The following is a 27,834-nucleotide window of genomic DNA, read 5'->3' as shown; positions in this document are numbered from 1 at the left end:
GATCGGCCTTGTAGGCTGTCCTGAGCTTACTTTTGCTGAAGGCACGTAGGGAGATCCCTGTGTGGGTCAGGGAGAGAGCTTGATGGTGTCCAGGAGTGTTTCTAACCCTCTGAAATCTAAGTCTTTCCCGTGAGAGATGACAATTCCTTGGCCAAAATGTCGACTATAATAAACTCATTATGTTATTAGATCTCATTATTACCTACACTCTTGTAAAAAGGAGAAAAGACTGCCACTTATTATTGAACTGATACTGTGCACCAGATACTGGATATTCATGTCAAGCTCATAAGAGTTCAACCTCATGACACATAGTATAGGACCAGCTACCAAGTAGGCAATCAGCAAATATCTGCCAAAGGAATGAAGACATGGATGAATGACGCTCTAAAATGCATTATGGTGTGCATTTACAAATGAGAGAAAGGAAGTTTATAAAAAGTAGCCTTCTCCAGTGGTCTTAAAAATAGGCCCACGATTTTATAACACCTTTGAGGATGAGTTTTACCAGCAATATTCAGAAGTCAAATTTCATTTCTTCTTGGTGGAGAGTTCTGAGCTGCAAAATCAGCAGTTTAGAGAATCCCGCTGTTTATCAAGTTAGAACGTCAGCCATCAGCAGACAGAACGACTGTACTAATGAAAATGTATGGCTTTTCATTATGAGGCCAATTTGCACAAGGCAATTGGAATTGAGTAAGCTGCAACAGTTACAAGATTTGTACAAAAGACTAGGATAATTTTAATGTTACAATTACCATAAATCTTCAACATTCTGTATTTTTTTTTTTTTTTTTTTTGCGGTACGCGGGTCTCTCACTGTTGTGGCCTCTCCCGTTGCGGAGCACAGGCTCCGGACGCGCAGGCTCAGCGGCCATGGCTCACGGGCCCAGCCGCTCCGCGGCATGTGGGATCTTCCCGGACCGGGGCATGAACCTGTGTCCCCCGCATCGGCAGGCGGACTCTCAACCACTGCGCCACCAGGAAAGCCCCAACGTTCTGTATTTACAAATAGGCCGTGGAGGAAACAAGCTTCCAGCAGGTGTAATGTTAATATCCTTGTGTAAGTAATTTAAAAAGGCACCTAGACCACATGCTAAACCAAATAAAATCCATGAGTTCATTTTCTATTCCCCATAACTAGGAGAAATTTTATATGAACTGCTGCTGGTCTTCTCCATTATGCAGAAGAATAGGGTCTCCCAAACTTTAAACTGTTGTCTTCAGAAAGCCTCTGTCCTTAAGAGTCTATTCCACTGATAATTGCAGGAATTACTCTCAAACAAACTTCAGGTTAGAACTCCCTAGACCTGTAGCTAGATTAGAAACAGATGCAAAGTCTGTGGAATCCACCATCCCTCCTGCCTCAAGTTTAGCAAACACAGGAATGCTTGTGGCTCCAGATTCAAGGGGCTGCTGAATCAGCAGCCCACTGGCTACACAAAAACCATTTTCTTTCTTCAGAAGCAATTAACTTTGCGTGGGGTTAAAAAATGAAGAAAGCAGAAGGCAGCTGATGATGAAAAATGGATTTTCTTTGTTTTTCTGTTGAAAGTGTTTAGCAATTTGTGCACTACTAGATTGAAAAGTGGACAGTGAATTGGAAAAATTCCAATTGGAATTGGAAAAAAAGTGTTTTTTTTCTGGGGTCATCTGTTAATTTACTGAGTTGTGCAAATGTGCAGTTTCTAGCTGGTATGCTGAAGTGCCTTTCAAAGGTCAGTGGTAAAGTCAAGAATAAAACTCCAGTGACTGTCTTGTTGAATTCTGCCAGGTTGAATAATCCACCACCAAAAGTTTAAACTTTTCTTGGACATCCCAAAAAAGGCATTTTGGACATTCGACTGCTGTCCTCAGTCACTAACCTGGGAATTCTTAACAGGAAATTAAAGAGAATTGAAGTTTTCTTTGAGTGTGTATGGGGCGTGTGGGTGGGGATTAAGCAGAGTCCATTGCTTCTCATTTCTTTTTTCAACGAATATTCATGAGTATACTTAATATGTCCCATGCTCTGGAATTAAACAGTGGGAATACAGGACTAAATTAGAAAAATATGTTTCCTTTTTTGAAGGGGTTTATGGTCTATTTGGGGATGAAGATATGTGAACAAGTCAACATGAATATACATAAAATAATTATAAATTATAGAGCTCTTCAGGTTTCAACTTAGATACTACTTCCTCCAAAAAGTATTATTTGATTCAGCAAATCTGAGTTAGGACCCGCGCACTGCCTCCTCCAGCTCTGGCTTCTTCTTCAGTGAGGATATGTGGCATACTTATGTCATCGCTTGGTTATTTATGAACAGTCTACCTCTCCTTCCCCTCATCACACATGCATGTAAGTGGGCTGTGAGCTCACAGAGACAGGAACTCAGGGAAGAAATAAATGGGGCATTCAAGTTGGCTTATGTTCCAATGGTTCCAACGGCTTATGGCTTAAAAAGACTTAAGTTAGGGCTTCCTTGGTGGCGCAGTGGTTGAGAGTCCGCCTGCTGATGCGGGGGACACAGGTTCGTGCCCCGGTCCGGGAAGATCCCACATGCCGTGGAGCGGCTGGGCCCGTGAGCCATGGCCGCTGAGCCTGCGCGTCCGGAGCCTGTGCTCCGCAACGGGAGAGGCCACAGCAGTGAGAGGCCCACGTACCACAAAAAAAAAAAAAGACTTAAGTTAATTTAAAAAACGTACTTAGAATAAAATCCATAAAAGTCCTTGTTAAGGTAGACACATTAAGATATATGGTAGTATGGCTGCCTTTTAACAAATGTCACCAGCTTTCTGATCCCAAAATGGTAACAGCTGTAGGACCACGCGCTGCCCCATCCCTTTCCACCCTTGCTGTTTCTTGCACTCCTGCCATCGTGAGAGGATTTATCAGGGTCCTTTGCAAAGGAAGGGGATCAAAAAGAGCCTGGCAGAGGTGTAAAAACAGTGCTGGAGCAGAGTGAACAGACACCTCATCGCTGAGCTGCTGCGCAAATACAAGGTGGGGAAGAGAGTGGAGCCACAAGGGCAGACGTGCTAGCAGAATGCGGCTGGCACCCTTGCACCTAGGGCCACCTGGACAGTCATGAGTACACACGCGCTTCAGCCTGATTTTAGCTATTGTGGGTTTAAAAGCAAATAGAGATCCATGAGAGTCTTTGGACACTTTGGGGGTAAGAAGTGGATGTTTCAGTCGAAATGTCTGTCCAAATTCTAGATGTCCAGGAGGGGAGGATGCAGAAGTGTCCAAATCTGAAGGGGCTAAAGGTAGAAACTGAAGCTGAAGCTAAGATGTTGGGGGGCAGATTGCAGGTGACTGTTTAGCCTGAATATGGGGTGCAGGCGGAGGGTGTCATCTGGAGCTATTTAATAGAAAAAACATTATTGGGTTTGCTTTTCTGGCCCTGACTTTTCTTGGTAGTATGTGCCAGGCAAGACCAGGCTCCAATTATTTTGTTTTCCTGCCTTGCCTTACATCACTATCACCACCACTAACACACACAGACACACACACACACACACACACACACCTTCTCTTCTATACCTGCACTGCCTGGATCACGGTGATGTCAAGGTTGATCCCCAAAGCTGATGGGACAGGAAGCCCTTCCAAGTCACATTTTACTGTAAGCATTAGCTAGGTCCCCAGGAAAAGCAGTCCACAGCCACAGAATAATCACAGAAAGGCTGTAGGTAGGAGTACACAAGTCCTGCCGGGGTTTGACTCAGAGACTGACTGCTCTTGTCTCAGGCGCTTTCCACACTGGACAGGGCCACTGTATATTACAAGACTCCCAAACCAGGAGACATAGATTCTTCATGGATAAGGAAGTAGAAACATCCTGAAAAGAACCTTTCCGTTCCAGAAGAAACCCTCAGCACCTAAGAGGCATCGATACTATATAATTGGACACTCACCTACTCTATACATCTTTGCTTAGAATTCAATTCTACTGTATTTTGTGGTGATATATATTTTTGTTAAAACATTTGATTATATATAAAGAACTCCTAAGTCATAACTCACTGTTAAATAAGGCATTAGTATTTCTCCATGCCTCAAAAATGTTCCTCTGTGTTCCTTGGACCATTCATCTATCTCTTTTCTCTGAGGTCACTGAGGAAGGGACCAAGAAAGGAGAATGTGAACCATCTCACTTGATTTTGGAGCTTTATAAGTTTGTGAAAATAAAGTAATCTTTTGAAAATATCTCATTAACTCTAATGCCTAGTGTAAATGCACAAATCATGAGATTTCTGTCATGCAGAGACTTGTGCTAAATGCCTGATATATATATTCCCTCACGCTAGGGATCATCAACTCCTTCTTCTACTCTAAATGACCTGCTTCTTCCTCTCATGGGTGGGAGATGGAGCTCTGGATCAAGGACCAGCCAAGGGCCAGAGTTGATGGTACAGAAGTGGGAGGCAGCATTGTCAAATGTGTGATGCTGGGAATAAGAACTAGCGACGCTCCCCTGAGAAATGGGAGACTCTGCGGGCAGAGAGCAAACAAAGCCGAAATCATATGCTAAAGTGAAGAGAGGTTCCAGAGGAAAAAAATATGTGAAGAATGCCCAATCTGGCATCAGGTATAAATAAACAGGGAGATGAGGGGTTTAAGAGTATGAGTCTTCTCAATATGATCAGTTGGGACTTCCCTGGTGGTCCAGTGGTTAAGACTCTGCACTCCCAATGCAGGGAGTCGGGGTTTGATCCCTGGTCAGGGAACTAGATTCTGCATGCTGCAACTAAGAGCTCACATGCTGCAACTAAAGATCCTGCACGCAGCAGTGAAGACCCTGCGTGCTGCAACTAAGACCTGGCGCAGCCAGACAGACAGATAGATAGATAGATAGATAGATAGATAGATGAATAAATAAATAGGTAAATAAATATTAAAAAATTATGATCAGTTGTCCTGGACATCTGTCCCTCATCAGATATTTACGGAGCACACGCTTTGAACCAGGTCCTGTGCTGGATGATGAGGTTATAGCGGAGAATAGAAAAGACTTCTCACTCCCTGACTGGCACTTATGTTCCAACAGCAGTTCTGAGGAAGGCAGAATGCAGCTGAGGCCTTGGTCTTGCCACTCACTGGCCATGTGCATTTGGGCAAATCACTTAATCTCTCTGAATCTGTTTTCTCATCTGTAAAGTGGGAGAGGAATGACGCGATACGTGAAACATGCATGCAGTATGTGCACTGTGCTGGCACATACTATGCTCCCAGTAAGTGGGAGCTCACAGACGTGTCTTTGGGCCCCCAGGCGTGGCTCTGGCTCAGCCTCCGGTGTGAAGCAAGCACTTATTGAGAGCTGATTGTGTTAACCATTCTTTGATGGTACAGTATGGTGCTGTCAATTAAGACCTTCCTACTCCCCACCTGCCATAATAAAAGGAAAGTCAACTTCAGCTCACCAAGGTATATCTGGGACCCAAATGCACCCAGAAAACCCTGCACTGCTTCCATTCGAAAACTGATAAACATTATTGGACAAGCATTTAACTGAGTCGTTTTTAGTAGTTGCTGTTAATTTACTTGTTAATCAGCCAAGTATCTTGTCTTCCTTATGATAAACAGGTTCTCACCCTGTGGGACTCAAGGGGAGATAACATCTATAAGGCATGTGGGCTAGAACCAAATAAAGCAAAGCTTCTGGGTCTGTAAATAGCAGATCAACAGGAATGAATGCTCCTTGAAGAATTTCTTAAGAAAACATGATGATACCCATTTTTACTTGGCTGCTTGCTTTTCCAGTATCAATGATTCCATTCCCCCAGTGAAAACATTAAGGGATTTATAAGCGCCAAGATGCCTACAGGGTTATAGTTGTTTATTGACCTAAGGTTATTTCTTTTAGTCAATTTTTTTGCTGTTTTTACATGGAGAATAATGTATCATAAACTAATAATGTCCAGCATAGTACCATTAGGGTAGGATGCTTCGAGGCCCATTGCTGACTGCTGGCACTGTTCTTCTCCTCAGCTCCCTGTTCCTTTGGCATTTTGTCACCTTAATGACATGACAACAGGAACTGGAAAAGTGACTCCTGCTTTTGATCCAGGAAGATCTGTTCCGATCTGGGTACCAGTTGGAGTATGGAGTCAGCATTACAAGGTGTCCTTCCTGACTTGTACTTTCAATTGTTTTATTTTATGCACATCATAGGCCTTTATCTGTATGTGGTCTTGATCATAAATTTTTTTGGTGAATTCTCAAATTGAAAGAATTAACTATTCAGTTCAAGATTAGACTCTACCCTATACATTTAAAAAATATTTTCCTATCAATTAAACTAGCTGTTATTGTTTTGACAACATACTACATGTGTGTAGTAGATATTAAAACATATGATACTAAAACCTCACAGCAATCCTATAGAGGCAGATGATATTATGGCTACTTTCTGATGAGAAAAAGGAGCCTCAGACATTGTCACCAAATCTATTGTGAACAGATCCAAATCGGGCAAACCTGAAAAGTCTTTTTTTAAAAAAATTGTATGTATGTATGTATTTATTTATTTTTGGCTGTGCTGGGTCTTCGTTTCTGTGCATGGCCTTTCTCTAGTTGCGGCGAGTGGGGGCCACTCTTCCTCGCAGTGCTTGGGCCTCTCACTGTCATGGCCTCTCTTGTTGCAGAGCACAGGCTCCAGACGTGCAGGCTCAGTAGTTGTGGCTCACGGGCCCAGTTGCTCCGCGGCATGTGGGATCTTCCCAGACCAGGGCTCGAACCCGTGTCCCCTGCATGGGCGGGCAGATTCTCAACCACTGCGCCACCAGGGAAGCTCCTTTAAAGCCTTTTAATCCAAGCCAACACAAGTCAAGGTGCGTCTTGTCTTTTGTTCCAAGTTTCTACACGTGAATTATTTGAAGCCTACAAAGGGGTTTCATCAGTCTTTTCTTGTGCCGTGGGTTTCTAATCTGCTCTACGTCAATGTCGGGATCGTGTTGATCTGTATTGGAAGCTGAGAGCTTCAGCAAGCTGGAGTCCCCATAGCAATGAATGATGGGACCAACCTTCGAACTTGCCATTAATAAACTGAGCTGTTCACGTTTCTCTGTGGCATAGCCTGACATTTAGGCTGAGGGTTTGTAATTCCAATAAACAACTCAGGATGTGATGCGCGTGTGTGTTTGTCACACAATTAAAAGCTAAACCGAGGAGGCTAAGGTTTTCATTAAAAGCCATCTACTTTTATTTATTTAGTGTTTCGGGGACATGGAGAGAGTACAAATCAGGAATAGGCCTCCAGGGGACAGCTTTTTACACATTAGCTGGTGATACCACTCTATCTATTGGACTGCAGACAGCCTGATTGTTAGGTTTAAAAAAAATGAACCAAAGAATGTGGTCTTTTGAAAAAATCAGACACGCGATTATTTTTCCCCAGCTACAAAAGTACCCGAGAGATCTACCAGCCCCTTCTTTGATTAATATTGCTTGCGGTGGTTGCACACTGCTCAACTTGGCATTGCGTTTATCAAAATTTGCCAGAGCAGAGAGGCATCGCCATGTGAGAAGGATGCCGCTAACGGGCACCTGTGCTTTGCAGGGAGTATCTGGGGCCCATGAATACAAGAAGTGGGCAGGTCAGCATGAGCTCATGGCCTCGACTCTCGTTCTTTCTTCCCAAACCATGATGGTCCCTAAGCAGCTCTTAAGATGAAGGTTTCACCCTTCATCTTCCACTTCTACCTGGTAGATGTTCTTCAGGGATCCCAGTCTCCTCTCCTTTGCTACCTGACTCCTGCCAAAGGCCGGAAGAGAAAGAAAGCCTTCAGGAAGCTCCACCTCGACCAGGTGTTTCCAAATGCTGGCTCAAACTGTCTGCACTTGATTCATCTGGACAGTGAACTTAAAAAAAAATACACACTCCTGAGCACTATCCCCAGCGTTTCTGTTCTAGTGTATTAGACACACACACACAGGGCTTCCCTGGTGGCGCAGTGGTTGAGAGTCCGCCTGCCGATGCAGGGGACACGGGTGCGTGCCCCGGTCCGGGAGGATCCCACATGCCGCGGAGCAGCTGGGCCCGTGAGCCATGGCCGCTGAGCCTGCGCGTCCGGAGCCTGTGCTCCGCAACAAGAGAGGCCGCGACAGTGAGAGGCCCGCGCACCGCGATGAAGAGTGGCCCCCGCTTGCCGCAACTAGAGAAAGCCCTCGCACAGAAACGAAGACCCAGCACAGCAAAAATAAATAAAATAAATTAATAAACTCCTACCCCCAACATCTTCTTTAAAACACACACACACACACACACACACACACGATTATGATGCTGAATCAGTTTTGTGAAACACTGATTTCTTAATGTCATGCTGACCTTGCCTTTTCACACCCAACCTTTGTCCTGATAGACCCTGAGCTAAATGGTCATTCCCTGGAAACCTGAACATGAGAGAGGTCTTTGTGGTCCTCGTGTTACAAACCTGAAATATATCACCCTAGTCCTCACACAATTGCGTTGCTGAATTGGATGGCGGCCAACTCCTCTAACTTTAATTGAAGGTTGTGTGAAAAGCTCAAAGAATGAATTCAATTTCGGCGTTTGCTGTAAAATTCTGGTAGATAATGTTGACCTTCATATTATCCTGTGGCCCTTGCATAATGGCCCAGAGAAGTTTCTCTCAGAAATCAAGTTTCTCGTTGATTCAGTTAACAGAATCAGGAGGATTTCTCATGTCATATGAAAAGCACCACATTTCCTTCTTTATCTTGGATGTCAGGGAGCTCAGAGCCCCCGGTGTATACTTAACCACAGAAACACGTTATAATTGCTATATCTGTTTTTTTTTTCCTTTTTACTCAATTATTTTCCTTTTAAAATTCCTATACTGTCAGTGTCATTTTAATAAGATTTTGAAAACTTTCTGAGGAAGAAAACATTACAAATTGAGGATCTGGAGAGCACACTATGACATTTGTAGGAAGAAGAGTACAGGTTTTGGAAGCCCCTACTAGAGGCAAACAAGGCAAATTAAATGGTAACATCCCTTCTTCCTTTCTTTTGTCTGTTGCAGTATGTCCCTGCCTTAAACTCCTTCTTGTGCCCTTGAAAAACATCACTGTGCTATTGGATCAGTCTTTCCCCACACCCAGGCCACATCATAGATCCTCTTAGATTGCGAATATTATTCATCAGCAAGAGCTATGTTTCTAATATTTCCAGGTTCACATGCATAAAACTTTAAAATTATATAGGTCTATAGATTTCTCTTATTACTTTTTATATTCAAATCCATTAATATGAAAAGTTTCAAAGCCATTTTAGATTGGAAGTAATTCAGCCAGAGACGATTTGAATATGAAGTCTGATTTCAGTTGCTTTAGAAATCTTGAGAGGGTGCTGCATGTGGCTGTCCCTATTTCAAGAGCTTGGGTAAGCTCAAAACCATAGTTTGCATTCCACAGAACTGCCTCTCTCTGTGAATCCAAAGAGCTCACATAGGCCAGAGCTGGGCATGATGGGCAAAGCTTTTCCGACCGTTCCCCAAATAACCTTGCAACACACACACACACACACACACACACACACACACACACACACACGAATGAATAAAACAAAATCAAAGAACAAGCTAAAAATAATCCCTGGAAGTGAAATTTACAATTTTTAAAAGGGAGAATTTAGGAAGCATTTCTCACAGGCCTTAAACATGTCTAAATCTGTATACCTAGTTATTCTATTTATAGGAATTAGTTTCACTTACTTACTGGAGATATTCCAAAAAGAGAGGGAAAAAGCCAACTATGTACAAACATCTCACTGTAGTGATATTTATAGCACCAAAGTTTTAGAAAAATCTCCACATCAGTGGAGTAGGAGTGATTACAAAATTTAACATATGCCCATTGATGGATGCTGAAAGACAACAGCTTTACTCACTGGCATAGAGGTGTCATGAGTGAATAATGTTTCATTCAGTTTGATAGTCATTAATATCATATTAATATTGTTTGAGCAGGGAAGGACATTTTAATTTAAATAATTTTCTTCCAGAAGCAAAAGCAGAGATGTGTCCACAGCTCAGAAATTTAGATTCTTCAATTACATTAAATTTGAGGAGATTATTTTACTGTTTCTCAATGGCTTCAACGTGGCGTAAGAAGGAAAGGGGAATGAATATTCTTTAACTACTTATTATCCACCATTTCTTACAACCATTTCAGGATAAGGTCTTCATAAAACATTTCAAAGTATGTTTCTTAGCTGCCACCAACTTGAGGGGGAGAGCAGGGTCGCAGCAACCTTCTAGATACGGTTTATTTTTCTATGTGCACTAATCTCACTTTGCAGGAAGGTCAAGGTGTTCCAAACCCTCCCTAAATATCTCCTGAGAATCTTTAAATTAGGGATGTTTACACCTGGGGGCTCCACCAAGTGATTCATCTGCTCACGTAGAGCCTCCCAGTGTCCTGGCTTCTGTGACCTGGGAGGCTGCTGCACCCCCTGCTGCTGCCCAGTGAAGACCCCCCTAGGTGGGTGGTTCTGAGAGTGCTGGTACTGGGCCACGATGGCCCGTGTCTGCTGAAGCCACATGGTCTGAATCTACTCAGTGAGTCATGGAGACTTGGGAAGTTAGTGCTTTAGACATAAGTGAACACTTTTTTTGGAAGAATAACATATATACAGAAAACTTATGGATCATAAGTTTAGAGCCCAAAGGAGTTCTGCAAAATGAAAACACCTGTGTAACCACCACTTGGATCAAGAAATAGAACATTCCAGCAACCCAACATGGATGGACCTAGAGATTATCATACTAAGTGAAGCCAGACAGAGAAAGACAAATATCATATGATATTGCTTATACGTGGAATCTAAAAAAAATGATACAAATGAACTTATTTGAAAAACAGAAAGAGGCCCACAGACATAGAAAACAAAATCATGGTTACCAAAGTGGAAAGGGTGGAGGGATAAATTATGAGCCTGGGATTAACACATAAAATATAAAATAGGTAACCAACAAGCACCTACTGCATAGCACAGGGAACTGTATTCAGTATCTTGTAATAACTCACAAGGGAAAAGAATCTGAAAACGAATATACATACATATAACTGAATCACTTTGCTGTACACGTGAAACTAACACAACATTGTAAATCAACTACACTTCAATTTAAAAAAAAGAAATAGGGCTTCCCTGGTGGCGCAGCGGTTGAGAGTCCACCTACCGATGCAGGGGACACGGGTTCGTGCCCCGGTCCGGGAAGATCCCACATGCCGCGGAGCGGCTGGGCCCGTGAGCCATGGCCGCTGAGCCTGCGCGTCCGGAGCCTGTGCTCCGCGAGGGGAGGGGCCACAACAGTGAGAGGCCCCGCGTACCGCAAAAAAAAAAATAAATAAATAAAATAAAGAAATAGAATATTCCCGCACCCTTTTTGTACCCTGTCCCCGTCACTCCGCTCACAAGGTAACTACTCTTCTCATATCTATCCCCATCAGCTTGCTTGGCTGATTTCTGAACTTTATGTAAACGGAGTCATGCAGGACACTCATAATTGCACGGCTGGAGGACATTAGACATTCCAGTGCGGGCCCTTATGAAGCATATCGGTAGAAATATTCTTTCTTGCCTCAGCCTTTAGGTCTTACTTGCCATAAAAGCTTTCTTCAAACTCCTGGCCTTAGTGACGTGGTTCCCGGCCTCCCTCCAGCCCTGCCCCTACCATCCAACACAAACCCGTAAGTCATCACGCTAACCGCACGCTAAGGGCTCTCCTGAGCAATGAGTCTCCAATGGAGGGAAGACACCTCACTAGGCATGTCCTTTGAAAGAGTCTCCTGGAAAAGCACCCTCCCCTTTGGGTTGCAACCTATGCAGTGGATCAAAACTCAAGGGAGTCATGCTGGAGGCACCCAGAGTGATGGACACTGAGCTTCTCCCCAAATCCCCTTCCTTTCTCCTCCCACAGGTACCCATGGGTGGGCCTCACTTCTCTCTCCTCTGGGTGGTGCTCTTCTCCAGGGCTCAGGGGTGGGGGTACTCTCCCCCCCCACCCCCGTGAACTAGGATAAATATGGCTTCGATTCGAGCCAGGACTCCTGATCAGTACTAAAAGTGGGTCCTGATGAGAAAAAGGTTAAGAAAAAGTAAGTTCGTTATTGACAGTTGTTGGCATTTGCTCCCCTCATCCTGGGGGAGGTCAGTATAGCAATGGAATTCTCTGCTTTTGGGTAAGACAATGATCCCAGGCATAAAAAGAGTTGAAAAGTATTGAGCATTTGCTGTCTGCAGGCACTGTGTTATTGGAGAAGAACTTTGCCAGCACCCAGGCCTCATCTTAAGTCTTAACACACATACACCATATACTCCCCAGTAGCTTTATGACATCAATATCATTATGTCCATTTTCCAGATAGGAAGGCTGAGGGTCTCAGTTTCTAAGTCACCTTCCCAAGGTCACTCAGTTAGGAAGTCGTGGAGACAAGAGCTAAACTTGGGTTTGTGTGACTTCAGAGAACATAGTCTGCTCCTTGCTACCTTGCTTCCTACTGAGGGATGCCTATAAAATGATCTTCTTTTCAGTAATGACAGGTAACGATGCCCAGCACCGGGCTCCATTGTAACTGATCTGCAGGATAGTATCATTTGAGATGAGAGTACAATGAATGATGCTTGCCTAAGTCTGCTGTGTTTATTCTTCGTGGTTCTGAGCCCTCCTCCTTGTACCCGATCTTCATGCGAGCGGATGGCAGCATGCTTATTCGTGTTAGGGTCAGAGGAGGCAGAGCCCATATTAACGGGATCAGAGCACCTTCTCTGCAAAGTCACACCGAAAGGCCTGGCCCATGCTGACCCTGCAGCACATTAAAGTCAGGCCGCTAACAGGAAATGGTGATTTCTGACTTGCATTCATGTCGACTGTCATCCAGTGTTGGAAGGAGCCTCATTACCACCTCAGAAACGGAGCTTCAGGATTGCAACTCTTTCTCCCTCCTGCTGACACAGGAAGTAGACTCAAGTCTCGCTTCCCTGGGATTGATGACTGCACTTCGTCTTTCTGGGGCTTCCACCGTGGCTCGGGCAGGCAGCAGCCTTGCCGGAGAAGCCTTCCCCATGCTTCCGAGTCAGCAGATTGCTTCTGGGCTGGCCACACTTCAGTGCCTTCCCGTTAACTACTGTATTGATTTCAGGGCTTTTTTCCTTCCACGTGGCCGAGGACCCTAAGCTGGCTGAGGTAGGAAAATGTGGGGGAAGGTGTAATGAGAGCCACTCAGCAGGTTTGCACACACAACCTTAAGCCGTCTGATGCTACTGATTTATTTTCTTTATTAACAAATGTAATAAAACATGGATGCCTGATACCATAGAGAACTCAGTGGGAGGAGAGACCTAGGGATGAATCAGTGGGTACAAGCAGTAAATTGATGGGAAAAGGAAAAAGAGGTTGCATTAAGAAGGACCAGCAAGGCATCCACTGGACGGAATTCCGTTCCTCTTTGCATGACTCTGCTGGCTCTCTCCTCTGTGAGCCTCATTCTGTCTCAGGTAGACTACTGACATCACCTCCAGGCATCCTTCTCCAGTCTCCCTCCTAACTAATTCTCCATACAATTGTTAGGCATCCTTTTTTTACTGCAGTAAAAGATATACAATATAAAATTTGCCATTTTAACCGTCAGTGGCATTAAGTACACTCACATCATTGTGCAACCGTCACCTCTACCTAATTCTAGAACTTAGAACTCTAATTCATCACTCCAAAAGGAAACCTTGCATGCGTTAAGCAGTCACTCCCCATTTCCCCCTCTCCCGCAGCTACTGGCAACCACTAATCTGCCTTCTGTGTCTATGGATTTGCCTATTCTGTGCATTTCATATAAATTTAACCATACAATACAGGACTTTTGTGCATGACTTTTTTTCACTTAGCATAACGTGTTCAAAGTTCATCCTTGTCGTAGCATGTAGAGGATGTGGAGAAATTAGAAGTCTCATACATGGGTGACGGAACATAAAGTGGTACAGCCACTGTGCGAAAATCTGGCAGTCCCTTAAGAAGCTCAACATTTAATTAATACATGACCCAGCAATTCCACTCCTAGGTATACACCCCAAAAAACTGAAAATGGGTGTTCAAACAAAAACATGACTATGAATGTTCGTAACAGCACTATTTACAATAGCCAAAAGGTGGAAACAACCCAAATATCTATCAACTGATGAATGGATAAAAATTGTGGCACGATAGCCGTACGACAGGAATCCTTCTTATCAAATCATGTCACCTTCCTGCTTAAATCCGTCAGTGGCTTTCCATCACTTCCTGTGTGAAATTGCAATGCACAATCCATGGCTACAGGGTACCCAGTCATCTAGGCCATCTTGCCTTTCCAACTCAGTCTCACACTATTCCTCTCCTTTCTCACCGCTCTCTCACTTTGATCTGCAATTTCATGAAGATGCCAAGCCCTTCCCTGACTCGGGGATTTTTGGGGATTCTGTGTCCTCAGTTTTCCATGTCCTTAGACTCGTGTAAGCTATCACCTCTGTTATTTTCTTATTTCCATGCCCTGTTACCTTCCTTTCAAAACGCTTCCTAGTGTGATTTGCTTATTTTTTTTAATGGCTGTCTTTCCAAGCTCCGTCTAGGCAGCAGATTATGTCTGCTGCTTTTCCATTACAGGGCACAAATGCCTGGAACAGAGCTGGGTGCCTAGTAGGTGCTCAATAAATGCTTACTGCATGAATGACTAATTAAGTAAGGTTTTGGTGGATGATGAGTGGCTTAGTCAGGCAACAGCCACCATGTGACATGTGGACATCTTGGAGATCAAAAATCAAGAGATTTGAGACTGGTTAATTAGCTGCGGAGGCAGAGCCAGCATCTATGTGGAGGAGTAATGAAAGTTCAATGGAGAAAAGAAAATGTTTTTAATCTTGTCACTTTTAAGACTCAGTGTGGACTGTGGATTCCAGTGAAGCATCAGAGGTGTGAAAGCAGAAGTGGATGCTGGCTTTGTGTGGCCACCTAGAGAGGGAAATGAAGCACCGTGGGGTAGGAGGGGATGGGGTTTTACCAACTCAGATTTGGAGTCAAACATGTCACGTCACATTCCCTGACAGTGAATACTGATTTTCGTTGTTGTTCATTAAACCTCTCACTATAATTTTGAGCCAAGTGTGTTTATTCTTCATTTCAGCTGTTCCAGGGGTTCCTAGAAAGTGGAATCTCACCCAGCAAGACTCCGTGCAATAAGTATAAATGAGGGGGGTATAAACTAGTGCTCGCAAGGTGTTGCTAATAAACATGTATTTGTCTATTTCTCTGGCATATACGTAGGTATGTTTGTAAGTATTTATTAGCAAGTATTAATTGTCTGCTACAGCTCAGACCACCTGAATGAAGTAAAATCACTTTGAGAACTTGTTAATGACTTCAGCACCTGACACCACCCAGACCACCACAGGAGAATCTATGGCATAAGAGGTTATGAAGCCCATCCTCTGGGTTTTACCCCCAGTCCCTGGTGATTTCCATGCCCGGCAGAGTTGGAGCAACACAGGCCTCCTGTGTACACTATCCTGGGCAAGGCTGAAGAGCCTCTTGTGTCCAGCATCACTTCTAGGGACACTGCTGTTCTCATCTGGGTGGGCTTTGGGGTTCCTTATGTGTGTTCTCTCAGCACCCCCTTCACTCAGCTGCACCCCCTCCAGTGTGGGTGGAGACTACCTTTGCCTAATACGTCTTCACTGTGCTGTGCATGCCCTGGGGGAGCTGCCCGTGCCTCACTCCACACCCTTACCCTGTACCCTAGTCAGAGCCTGGCACTGCACTCCACACCTTAGAGAGGTCTGAAGATGAAAGAATCAACCTATCAGTCAATAAGTGATCAATAACCAATAAAAAGTTTGAGTGTAGCGGAAGAAACAAGTATCACGCACACAGAGGGAACAGTGATTTAGCAGAAGTGGTTAAGGAATTGGGCAAAGGCAGTATTATGAGGGCTGAAACGAGGAAGAGAGGGCCAAGGTGACACATTTGGCCACTGGAGTTGAACTCATCGTCTTATCACTTGAATGAAGAGGGTTCCTCCTGGTTGGGGACAGAGCCAGTGACAAGGGCTGCCCTTAAACACTGCCCCGACCAAACGGTCTATCTCAGTGGGTAAGAGCAAAAGCTCAGGATGAGGACAACCTGATTCTGAATCCTGGCTGTATCCCCGACTAGCTGTATGGTCTGGACAAGATTTTAGCATCTGAGTCCATTTGCTCACCTATAAAATGGGGGTGGTATTGACACCTACCTCATGTGTGAGAATTCAGTGAGATGACACACAGCACAGGCCCGGATGCCTCTATTCTGAGCCCTGTGAGGAATCCCAACCCCTGGATTCTGCCTCCGTGCTAACTCCCACAGTTTTTTTTTTCAGCTTTTCCTTTAGTAGCATGAGGATCCCTCTCACTTTCTTTTTAACTTGTTATCGCAGAGATTTCCTGAGAGTCACCCATTTGTATTCATGCCTAAGGTTTACTGCTTCAGTTTGGTCTTTACCTCATTTTCAAGTTCACGTAATTACGTTCTCAGCTCCAGATTGTTTTTCTGCTGTTGCTGCTTTTCCAAAGCCCCTTGTGAGCAGTGCACGGGGGAGGAAACAAGACACTTGCTCCTCTCCCTGGAGCCACAGTAAAAGGACTAGGGAGTGACCTCCTCTAGCAGCATCCCCTCTCCTGTCTCCCTAAGACTCACGTCCAGAGGTTTGCTTTCATTGCTAATGTTAAACCATATGATTTCACATATGAAAGAGTCTGGTCTGAAATGCTGATGAGATGGTGGCTTTCTGTGTCTTGTCCTAATTTGTGCGCAGTGGGCAAGCACACGAGAGTGGGCATCAAGACTCAGAAGAAATTGGCCAGCCCCGCAGCCCATGGGATGGGAGACAGGACTCATCCAAAGGTCACACAATGACATGGTAGCCAGACTGGGTTTCACGCCTCTGAGTTCACTATGCCTGTTGCTGTGAGAAGGCTGGTGATTTCTAGTCTAGGTTGCATGGAGTATCAGGGAAGAGCAAAAAGAGGTTGAAAGTGGCTCTGCCACTTATGGACGGTTACAGGCTTGCCGCCAAACTTTCTGACCCTTAGTATTTGCATCTGTAAAGAGAAAGTAATAGTTTCTACATGATAAGATCATGGTGAGAATTAAATGACTTACTCTGAGGTTTAAATAAAATTATATGTGTAATGCACTTACAGCGCCGGCATATACTGTCAGCCCTCCATATCCACAGGTTCAACCAACTGCAGGTTGAAAATATTTGGGAAAAAATGTTTCAGAGGGTTCCAAAAAACAAAACTTGAATTTGCCTTGTGCCACAACTACTTACACAGCTTTTACATTGTATTAGGTATTATAAGTAATTTTGAGGTGATTTAAAGCATATGGGAGGATGTGCTTAGGTTATAGCCAAATACAATGCCATTTTACATAGGGGAGCACCTGTGGATTTTGGTATACATGGGGGTCCTGGAAACAATGCCCCCGTCCCCAATGACAGACAATTACACTTAACATTTATTAAGTACTAATATTAATAATAAATATTACTAATAATATTATATTATTATTACCGTTATTACATATTTTTATTAGCACCCAGAGAAGCTCCCCAAGTGTGTTATGAACTGCGCCCTGCCTGGGTGTGAATCCCGGCTCTGTCTCTCAGTAATGCAGGGATCTTAGGCAAGCTGCATGGCCTTTCTTTCAGATTCCTCTCCTCTCAAATGGAAACGAGAATTGTTTGTTCTTGGAATTAGAGCAAGGTTCAATGAAAATGATGGTTACTGAAGGCAAGTTATGGAAAGCCATGGACCCCCTGCCCCGCAATCATTCGTTAAGATCAAATGCTAGCCGGGTGAAGACTGAAACCCAACCCTCAGCCACGGCTGCCCAGACTTTGCCTTCTCTGATACCAATACTGGATGCGGTTGTTTCACTGTGGTAGCAATAGAGTAAAAGCTGACTCTATCGTGCACGTTAAGCCAATGCAGTATTATCCGCAAATGCATTTCCACTTCAGAAACAATGGACAGGGAGAAAAATATTAACACCCCCACACACAATAGCTATCCCCCAAAGAGTTGACACAGGTGACTTGTTACTAACATTGGTGTTACTGCTTCTGCTGGCAGAGGGCTGACCTAGCCCTCTGTGTCTCCTCCAAGGCACTCTGTGGGCTGGAGTGCAGCCCAGCTTGTGGCCCTGCGTTGCTGATACGATGAGAACTGACTGGGAAAGGTGAACCACCATTTGATCATTCCCTTTTTTAAAGAACGTGTCTCCCACAATCATATCAGGCACCATGTTCTCCTTAGAGGGGCCCCTTCCATTTGGTTCTTAATGAAAGACCTGAGCAGAGAAATTACTTGCACGGTGAAATAAATGGTTTAGGGTCTGGAAGCGTAATTTACTGACTTCTTTTAAATTTGACTGGAGGGGATGCTATTTACACAGCTGGTTTTGTACTGTGCCCACTCGCCTACTCCTTGCACATCACAGAAGGTAAACTCCAAGTCACCAAGTCCCAGGTTCCTTCTTAGGAACAGTACGTCGTTTCTAACTTTGTTGGTTTAAACATGTATGAATAGAGTGAAAACACAAATGGTCAGTTTGACTGTACTGGAAAAATTGATGAACCCGGACTCAAAACGTTGGAGTTCAAATACTAACTACAGTTATAGGGCTGGGGATTAATCACTTAAAACCTTCTGAGTTCATTCATTCTCCTTCACTCATTTATTCAAGCAATATTTATTGAAGCAGACACCCTTCCAGATACTGGGGATATGCTGGTGAAGAAGAACAGTAGTAAGGTCTCTGCTCTCTGGATCCTTCATTAAAATGGTGCAAGACCAACAACACACAAGTCAGCAAATATATTGTCACAGCTGTAAAACATGCTTCCAAAGAGATAAGCCAACGAGGTAGGTAAGAATGGCACTGAGCACGATTCTAGATGAAGAGGCCAAAGTAGTGCTCTTAGAAGAGGAAGCATTTGGGCTGAGATCTGAAGGGCGCTAATGAGTCAGTCACGTGAAGAGCTGCTAAAAGAAGCATCCTGGCAGGAGGAACAGCAAATGAAAAGCCTTGGAAGTGATGAAGCCATTGAAATACAGCTGAGGAACAGAAAGAGGCCAGGATGCTAAGCCCTGGGGAAAAGAAATAGGATGTGATTTCAACAGGTCGGCAGGAGCCAGAGCACCTAAGCATTTGTAGACCACACTAAGGACACCGAAGTGTGATTCTCCAACTGGGATGTGCACTGGAACCATCTGGAGGACTTTAAAAAGTACCAGGTCCGTGCCCCAGGGATTCTGATTTAATTGGCCTGGGGTAGGGGCTGGGCATCCGGATTTTAAATTCCCCAGGTGTTCTAATGTGTGCAACCACAGCTGAGAACCACTGCTGTAGATCAATGGAAATTAACTGAAGGATTTGAAGCAACAGAGTGATCATGACCGTGAATTTTTCTCCTTGAATAAAATGAGAAAGAAGAAACCAAGTCTGCACCCTTGTTATGGGGACTGAATGCAATGACACATGGAAAGTAACGTTGACAGTAGGTGCTCATCAAAACGGTGGTGGTTCTTAAATTTTTAAATGGTGCTTTACTGTTTTAAAAACGCTCGGCTGTTTCACCTGTCTGCCTAAATTTTTAGTGGAGCAACACACATCTCTAATAGATCAAAAGTCTGCTTGGACACCCAAATTGGTTTCCAACCGAAGTCAAATGAATCGGTGGCAAAGCTGTCTTTTCTTTCTCCTGGGGGTCTGGGGGTCTCACAGGGACCCCATGAGAACATGGTGGGAGATACACCACGCTCAAAGAAAGTGGGCTGTCCTACAAAGCCAACCAAGCTGGATTTACATTCTGGAAATCGCATCCTTTTGTATCCTTAGTATCCTTAAAGGCACAGTGGGTACAAGAAAGATGCATTCAAGGTTTCCAGGGAGAACCTGGTGATGAGGAATCTGAGAGGGCTTTGTATGCTTTCAATCAGTGGTGCTCAGACTTAGACATGCATTTGAATTACCTGATGGGCTTGTGAAAACAGATTTCTGGGCCCCATCTCCAGAGCTTCTGATTAGGTAGGTTGGAGTGGAGCCCAAGAATTTGTATTTTTAACAAGTTCTCAGGTGACGATGATGGTCCTGAGACCACACTTTGAGACCCACAGCTACAGAGTGTAGATAATTAGAAAGAACAGCTAAGTCAAAGAAGGCTACAGCGTCGTGAGAGAGCCAATGGCTTTTTCATTTTCGAGCTTTTTCTCTGTTCTCAGGCTTTTGAGTATCATGGACTTTTTATTCAAATGAAGCTGTCAAGGCAAGCTCTGGCCCCAGTGACCACGGTTCCCAAGCAACCTCGGTTTTATGCACTAACTGGGCAGAGGAACATGTAATAAAGCAACACCAGCCACCCTCTGCCTGCAGCTTGCACTGTTCTGGCCTCAGGAAGTCACACAAAAGCCTTCTGGAAATCTCTCCACTTGCTCTCTCCTGTCCAGCAGCCGGCAGAATAAAGAGCACGATCCTGCATATCCTAAAAGTGAGTTGACATCTTGGCTCTGACACAGACGGGCTGTGTGTCCTCAGGGAGCTTTCACCCTTCTGAACCTCGGTTCTATTACCTATCAAATGGGAACAGTGGTAGCCGTAGACCTCATGATGGAGGGAGTAGGAGCCCAACCCTAGTTCTGACATGTGGAAAAAGTTCAAAAATTCTTATCCCCTCCTTGCTCTCTCTCTCGCTCTCTCTTTTCTCTCCCTCCCTCCCTGTATGTCTCTTAGTAAAGATATCTATGAGATGAAAACTATGAACTCTCTCTCCAGAAACAAATGTACCAATATTATATAGAACTGACAGTGTTTTCGGATCCCCTGGCATTCATCCGTGAACTCCAGACTAGAAACTGCTGCATTTCCCGGTCACCTGTCCTTCTCCCCTCCCACCCCTTCCCTCCCCATTTCGAATGCCCCCAGCGCTGGTCTTTAGTCAGTTCTTCTAACACATGGTGCTCTACTCCATCCATCTCCTCCCAGCCCACTGCTAGGTCTTTTCCCATGCTGTTCCTCTGCCCAGACGCCCTCACCCTCTCTCTCCTTCTAGTAAGTTAATCCCAGATGTCCTTCAGATTCCACTCTGATATTCTACGTCCAGTCACAGACATGTGTACAAGGTGTTAGGGGAGCCCAGGCAGGGCTGGAGAAACGGATTTCCCATAGGATAGAACATTTGAGGAGGGCCTTGATGAATAGGATTTTGCTAGGTGGATCTAAAGTGGGGGAGAATAACTAATAAGAACCTACTGTATAGCACAGGGAACTGTACTCAATACTCTGTAATGACCTATTTGGGAAAAGAAACTAAAAAAGAGTGGATATATGTATATGTATAACTGATTCACTTTGCTGTACAGCAGAAACTAATACAACATTGTAGATCAACTATACTTCCATAAAATATTAATTATAAAAAATAAAAATAATAAAAGAGCTTGCTTAAAAACATAAAGTGGGGGAGAATCTTTCATTCAGACCAAGAATCATGGGTAAAGGAACAACAAGTGCCGGCAAGGATGGGGGGTGTGAAGACATTAAGTGGTGGCAGGAAATGAAGGTGCCTGAGACAGAGAGGTGGGGGATGAAGCCAGGCATGTATAATGAGGTGAGACTGTCAAGGGCCCTAAATCACCCTACCCTGGTGGACAGCCCATAGGTCAGGGGTGAAACACTCAAATGCCTTCAAAGAAGGTCAGTAAACAAAACAGTACTAAAATAAACCAGAAGGAAGTGGTAAGAACCAAATCGGGTTTGTAAATGTAGCTTAAAATTACTCAGTTTGAAAATTAAATATGACAAACAACATTTTAAATTGAAATTTGGCCCACGGGAAGGGGTGTGTCTTAGGTCAGGTCCCAAGAAGTAAATGCTGAGATGAGGATTCATATGCAATGGGTTTATTAAGAAGGTGCTCCCAGGAGAAGACAGTTTGGAAATGGAGGAAGCGGAGCAGGCCGGGGGAAGAAACCAAGCAGGGGCGTGACTGCAAGAGCTTTGGGCTCTCTTGCGGGGGGCGTCTTGGAGTGCAAGTGATGTCCCAGTTGTCCTGACCTGATAACTTCTAGCTCTCATACTCTCATGCCCATTAGTCATGAGTTTAGGGCCATCCTACACAATGGAAATCTCTAGGCATTTTGAACTCCCTGTGCTAGTAGGCGAAGAGGCCCCAGTAGCCTCTTACCACAAGGGCAATACACATGGAACCCAAGAAAGAGTCAACCAGAAATTGCAAAAAGATATGCAAAAATCTGAGAGGAGTCTTATCAGCACCCTCTAGAGGTGCCCTCCTTGTAACCTCTGCTTCAGCTAATAGGGACTGCTCGCGATTTTTTTTTTTTTTTTTTTATGGTACGCGGGCCTCTCACTGTTGCGGCCTCTCCCGTTACGGAGCACAGGCTCTGGACACGCAGGCTCAGCAGCCATGGCTCACGGGCTCAGCCGCTCCGCGGCATGTGGGATCTTCCCGGACCGGGGCACGAACCCGTGTCCCCTGCATCGGCAGGCTGACTCTCAACCACTGCGCCACCAGGGAAGCCCTGCTCAGGATTTTTAAACCAGGCATGTCAAGCCAAGGTCAACTCCACTGCAGAGCTTTGATTCTGAACAATGTAGAGGATGGCCTGGAAATGGACAAGAATGCAGACAATATCAGGTTGTCCTATCCTTGAATATGGATATTTATATTTATTGAATATGGATACTTACATAAATATTTATATTTATATATGGATATTCTCCATTTAATTATGACTCCTTTAATTTCTCTCAAAAATTCGGAATTTTGCGAATTTTCCAATTTCTTTTCCCCAGAACACAATTTGTTTTCACATTTTGACCCTGAATCAAGAAACCTTAGTAACTTCACTAAGTTAGCTCTAGTAGTTTATTTGTTGAGTCCTTTGGTTTTTCTGTGTACCCAATCATGTCATCTGTGAATAAATACAATGATAAAGTTTACTTTCCTAATGGCATGTCTTTTATTTTTTTTTTTCCTTCTCTTCCCTGACTAGAGCCTCCAGTGCAATATTGACTAGATGAGGTTAAGAGTGAGCATATTTCTCTTGTTTCTATGTGTAGAGGGTAAAACATTAAATATTTACTAATAAAGTACTATGTTGGTTGTAGGTTGTTTAATGTCCTTTATCAGATTTAGAGAGTTTACCTCTTTTCCTAATACGCTGTTTTACCCTCTTACCACAAATGCTTACGGACTTCAACAGAAGCTTTTTCTGCATTTATTGAAATGTTCACATGTTTTTTTCCCCTCCTTTATTCTGTTAAAGTGGTAAATTCAGTGACTGAATACATGGCAACTGACTCATCCATTGTAGTAATTGCTTCTCTTTTCTCCTGAATTATAGGATATTTCAACATAGAGAAAAGTACAAAAAATAAAAATCAGATATTATTATGCCTATTGACCTCATTATTAAACTGTTAGTAGTCTGCCATGTTTCTTATTTTTGTTTTTGCAAAGAGATAAAATACTAGGGAGACAGCTAAAGACCTCCCACAGTCTTAAAATGGATGAAAAATCTTCCCATGAATGCTTTTACACTTTAAGTTCATATATGTGCCCCTATACTATTTTTTGGATTGCTTCTTGTGCTTTTAACATGTAGACTGGTGGGATCTAACTGTACTTGGAAGTTACTTTTTTGTGTCCAATATAAAGCAAGTATCTAAATGTATTTGATTTTGTATATGAATGATAATCTCCACCACCCCCCAAACTCAATATCATTATTAAACTGTCTATCCATTACCCACTCATTGTAAAGTCAACTGTGAAATATAGCAAGCACTCATTTATATGTGGCCATGTTTTGGGGCTGTCTTATTACAGCAATGTAATAATTGTGCATAGAAAGACTGACCTATTTGTCTATCTCTGCACCAATACTCCTCTGAAATAATTATTACAGATTCAGATTAAATTTTGTTATTTGTTAGAATAATCTTTACCTTTTTGTTTCTCTCTCCTTTACTCATCTATACTAATTTTAGGCTAAGTTTATCCAGTTCTCAAAAGAAATCCTTTGGGATTTTGATGGAGTAAATAATCTATTTTAGTATAAGTAGACTCACATCAGATTAATTTAAGGAAATTTGGTAAATTTAAAACAGTAAATCTTCCCATTCATCAACATGGTATATTTCACCTTTTTTTAGGTCTTGTTTTATATTTTTCTATAAGTTTTTATAAATTTCTCATAGTATTTTATATTTTTTTGCTACTGTGACTCTTTAAAAATTATATTTCCTAATTGGTTGTTACTAGTTACAGGACATCGTTGTCTTAAAAAAATATTTTGTGTATTCTGACATTGATCTATTACCTAACAATACTGATGAACACTCTCATTATTGCTAATAAGTCATCTGTAGATATTCATGTCCTTACATTTTCAACAAAGGAATTATCATTTGTGAACACTTTTGATTCTTCCCTTATAGTTGTTTTCCTTCCTTCCCTCTTTCCTTTCTTCCCTCCCTCCTTCCTTAACTTGCTGGCCAAGATCTGCAGAACAGAGTTGAATAGAAGATATAATAATGAGGATTCACACCTTGATCCTGAGTTTAACGGAAAAGTTTCTAAATCTTCATTTATAGGTAATTTTTGTTAGGTTAAGGGCATTCCTTTCCATGGCTAGTTTACTGAAAGTTTTTTTTTTTTTTTTTAATCATGACTTGGTGCTAAATTTTACTCTGTATCTTTTGAGAGGATTATCTAATTGTTTTTACATTGCATTTTCTAATATTTGACCACTGTTTCATTCTTCAATAAGTCCTATTTAGTCATAACAATCTTGAATTCCTTTTGCTAACATGTTAGGCAGGATTTTTACATCTGTTATTGAGTAAGACTGGTCTATAATTTCCCTCTTAATTCAACTGTTGGAAATAGAAATGTTTACAAATTACAAATATGAAATAAGAGGTATGTCATGTAAGAGGTGCCCTGTGACTGAACTACTACTATATTTCTAAAATTTTGGTGGCTACAAATGGGGTCAGATTTAATTTAAAATCCAGTAGTACCATTAGTTAAAACTTTTGCTTTCCTGCTCTTGAGAAGGTCTGACAGGAAGATCCCCCTTTCTAAGGGCCTCAGGAAAATGTGGGTTAGATTCCTTGGGGATTGGGGGAACATCTGAAGCACCTTCATCCACCAAGGGGTCTAATATGGCTCCTGCAACATGGCGGCAGGCCAGGGGATTAGTGGAAGGACCTAAAGCGTCCAGAGTCCACAACTGAGCTCTGAGTTTTACATGTCTTTATTACATTTTCTTAAAGTCCTGAAGCTCATTTCAAGCAGCCTGGTTTCAGCTGTGTTTTAAGGGGATTAAGGGAGAGTCTAACACCCCACTCCTTGGGCTCAGAGGAATGCGTAGCTCAGTAGCACAAAGCAGCAGTGAGATGTGGGCAACAGGTGATCTGTGAGGACAGAAATAGCTGTCCAGAAAGTGGTGAGGCAAATAGCAAGACCAGAGATTGAAATGTGTCAGCCAGCCCAGGACTGAGCAGAAAACATGGGCATGTCCATTAGGCCTCTGATAGAAAATCTAACTTGAAGAATCTTAAACAAAAAAAGAGAATGTATTATCTCACATTAGTTGAAAACTCCAGATGACATGCAGGTCCAGCTATACAATATGCAGGACCCAGTGAAAAATAAAAAGGTAGGGCCCCTTTGGAGGAGGCAAAATCAACCTCTCTTTCCTAAGGGACCACTGTCCCAATCCATGACAAAAGTGTTGACCAACCCCCCACCCAAGGTACTGCAACTTCCAATACCTGACCCAGTCAGGTCCCGCTCAGTTGAATGACAGCTGAACACACTTTGATGCTCCCAGCCTGGGGCAGAATGTCTACCACTTGGCCCCATTCTAAGATGTTTTAGGACACCTGCCAACCCAACCCTCTCCTTGATTGCATCCAGATCCCTCCTGGGGGCTGAGGGTGATGGTGTATTGAGACTCCCACTCCATCCCACATCCATGCTGCCCCATCATGGAACATGGCAGAGGACAGCAGCTATTGCAGAGCAGACAGAGTCCAGGGATCAGGAACCGGAGTGGGGCCCAAGGCATAGGGAACAGGAAGTAAGCAGCTGAGAACTTGCCCTAGGGAGGCAAGGAGGTGGCAGGACGAAGAACCACTCATGAACTATGTGCTTCTGGTGCTTCTATTGTCCCACTGGACTTGACTCACACTTTGAAGATACAATCATTAATAATTCAAAACTGTGATTTCGAAGCATTCAACTTTGTGGGGCTGTGTGTGATTGCAATGACTCCATGCCTGTGAAACCATTCCTGGTAATGTGACGCAAAGGCAATATTCCCAGGAGCTCACTATCACTGGGAGCTGGTGATCTTGCATCTCTTTCCTCCATGCTGGATTAATTCTCACCTGATACATGATGGCAGAATGGCTGCCAGAGCCTGAGGGCTCGCATCTCTCCAGGTTCCAGTTCAGAAGGAAGGAGACACCTCACCCCTCAAAATGTGAAAAAATTCCTAGGATTGATTAGGGTTCCATGCCTATTCTTTTTTTTTTTTTTTTGCAGTACGCGGGCCTCTCACTGTTGTGGCCTCTCCTGTTGCGGAGCACAGGCTCTGGACGCACAGGCTCAGCGGCCATGGCTCACGGGCCCAGCTGCTCCGCGGCATGTGGGATCTTCCCGGACCGGGGCATGAACCCATGTCCCCTGCATCGGCAGACGGACTCTCAACCACTGTGTCACCAGGGAAGCCCCATGCCCATTCTTGAATCAATCACTGTGGCCAGGGAGTTCAACTGGGCTGATCCTGGAAACCTGAGTTCATGCCTGACCTGGAGATGAGAAGGAGAAAACTTCAACCAAAGCTAGACTTCGGCTTTTGACGTGATGGGGGAGGTGGTAGTGGTATCAAAGGAAAGTTGACTTTTTAAAGCTAGGAATGACATCATTTGGATGTTAAAAAAATTTTATTGCAAAAAACGTGAAATAAAGTCAACAGATTATAAAAGTTTAGATGACTAGGTACAAAGAGGTGGGTAGGATCGAGTAGTTAAAAAAAGATCCATAAAATAACTGAAGTCTGAGAAGACACTATTACATTTCCTCAGACTTTCTCAGAGAGAAAGAGTGACTTTCTCAGAGAGAAGGAGTGACTTTCTCAGAGAGAAAGAGTGACTTGTGATCCTTGAGTTAAAGAATTTAAAAATTACAGACGAAGCACACACCAGACTGAAAAGGTTGTCCAGTGATAATAAACTACCAGTATTCCAGATTTTGTTGAATTCCTGGGGGTAATTCTAGCATGAAAATCATTCCACTAAGGCCGTGGGCTTCATCCACTAAGGGGAGCATAGATGCAAACTGAAAACAACATTTCACCACTGAGATTGTGAAGGGAAAAATAACATCCAGCCAAGCCAGCATGAATAATAGGTTATAGAAATAAGACCATTCTTTTGAGAATAAAGTTCTAGAAAACATGTAAACAAACTGCGATTTTTGTTGAGAGAATGAAACTTAACCTGTATCTTACACCACTCACAAAAATTATCTAAAAATGGATTAAAGAGTTAAATTTAAGACCTAAAACCACGAAACTTCTAGAAGAAATCATAGGAGAAAAGTTCCTTGACATGGGTCTTGGGAATGCTTTTTGGAAATCACACCTAAAGCATAGCAACAAAACAAAAAATAAACAAGTGGAATTACATCAAACTAAAAGGCTTCTGCACAGCAAAGAAACTACCAGAAAGTGGAAAG

The sequence above is a fragment of the Phocoena sinus genome, chromosome 19, assembly GCF_008692025.1.
Source record: "Phocoena sinus isolate mPhoSin1 chromosome 19, mPhoSin1.pri, whole genome shotgun sequence".
NCBI lineage: Eukaryota > Metazoa > Chordata > Mammalia > Artiodactyla > Phocoenidae > Phocoena > Phocoena sinus.
This window is presented reverse-complemented; position numbering follows the sequence as displayed.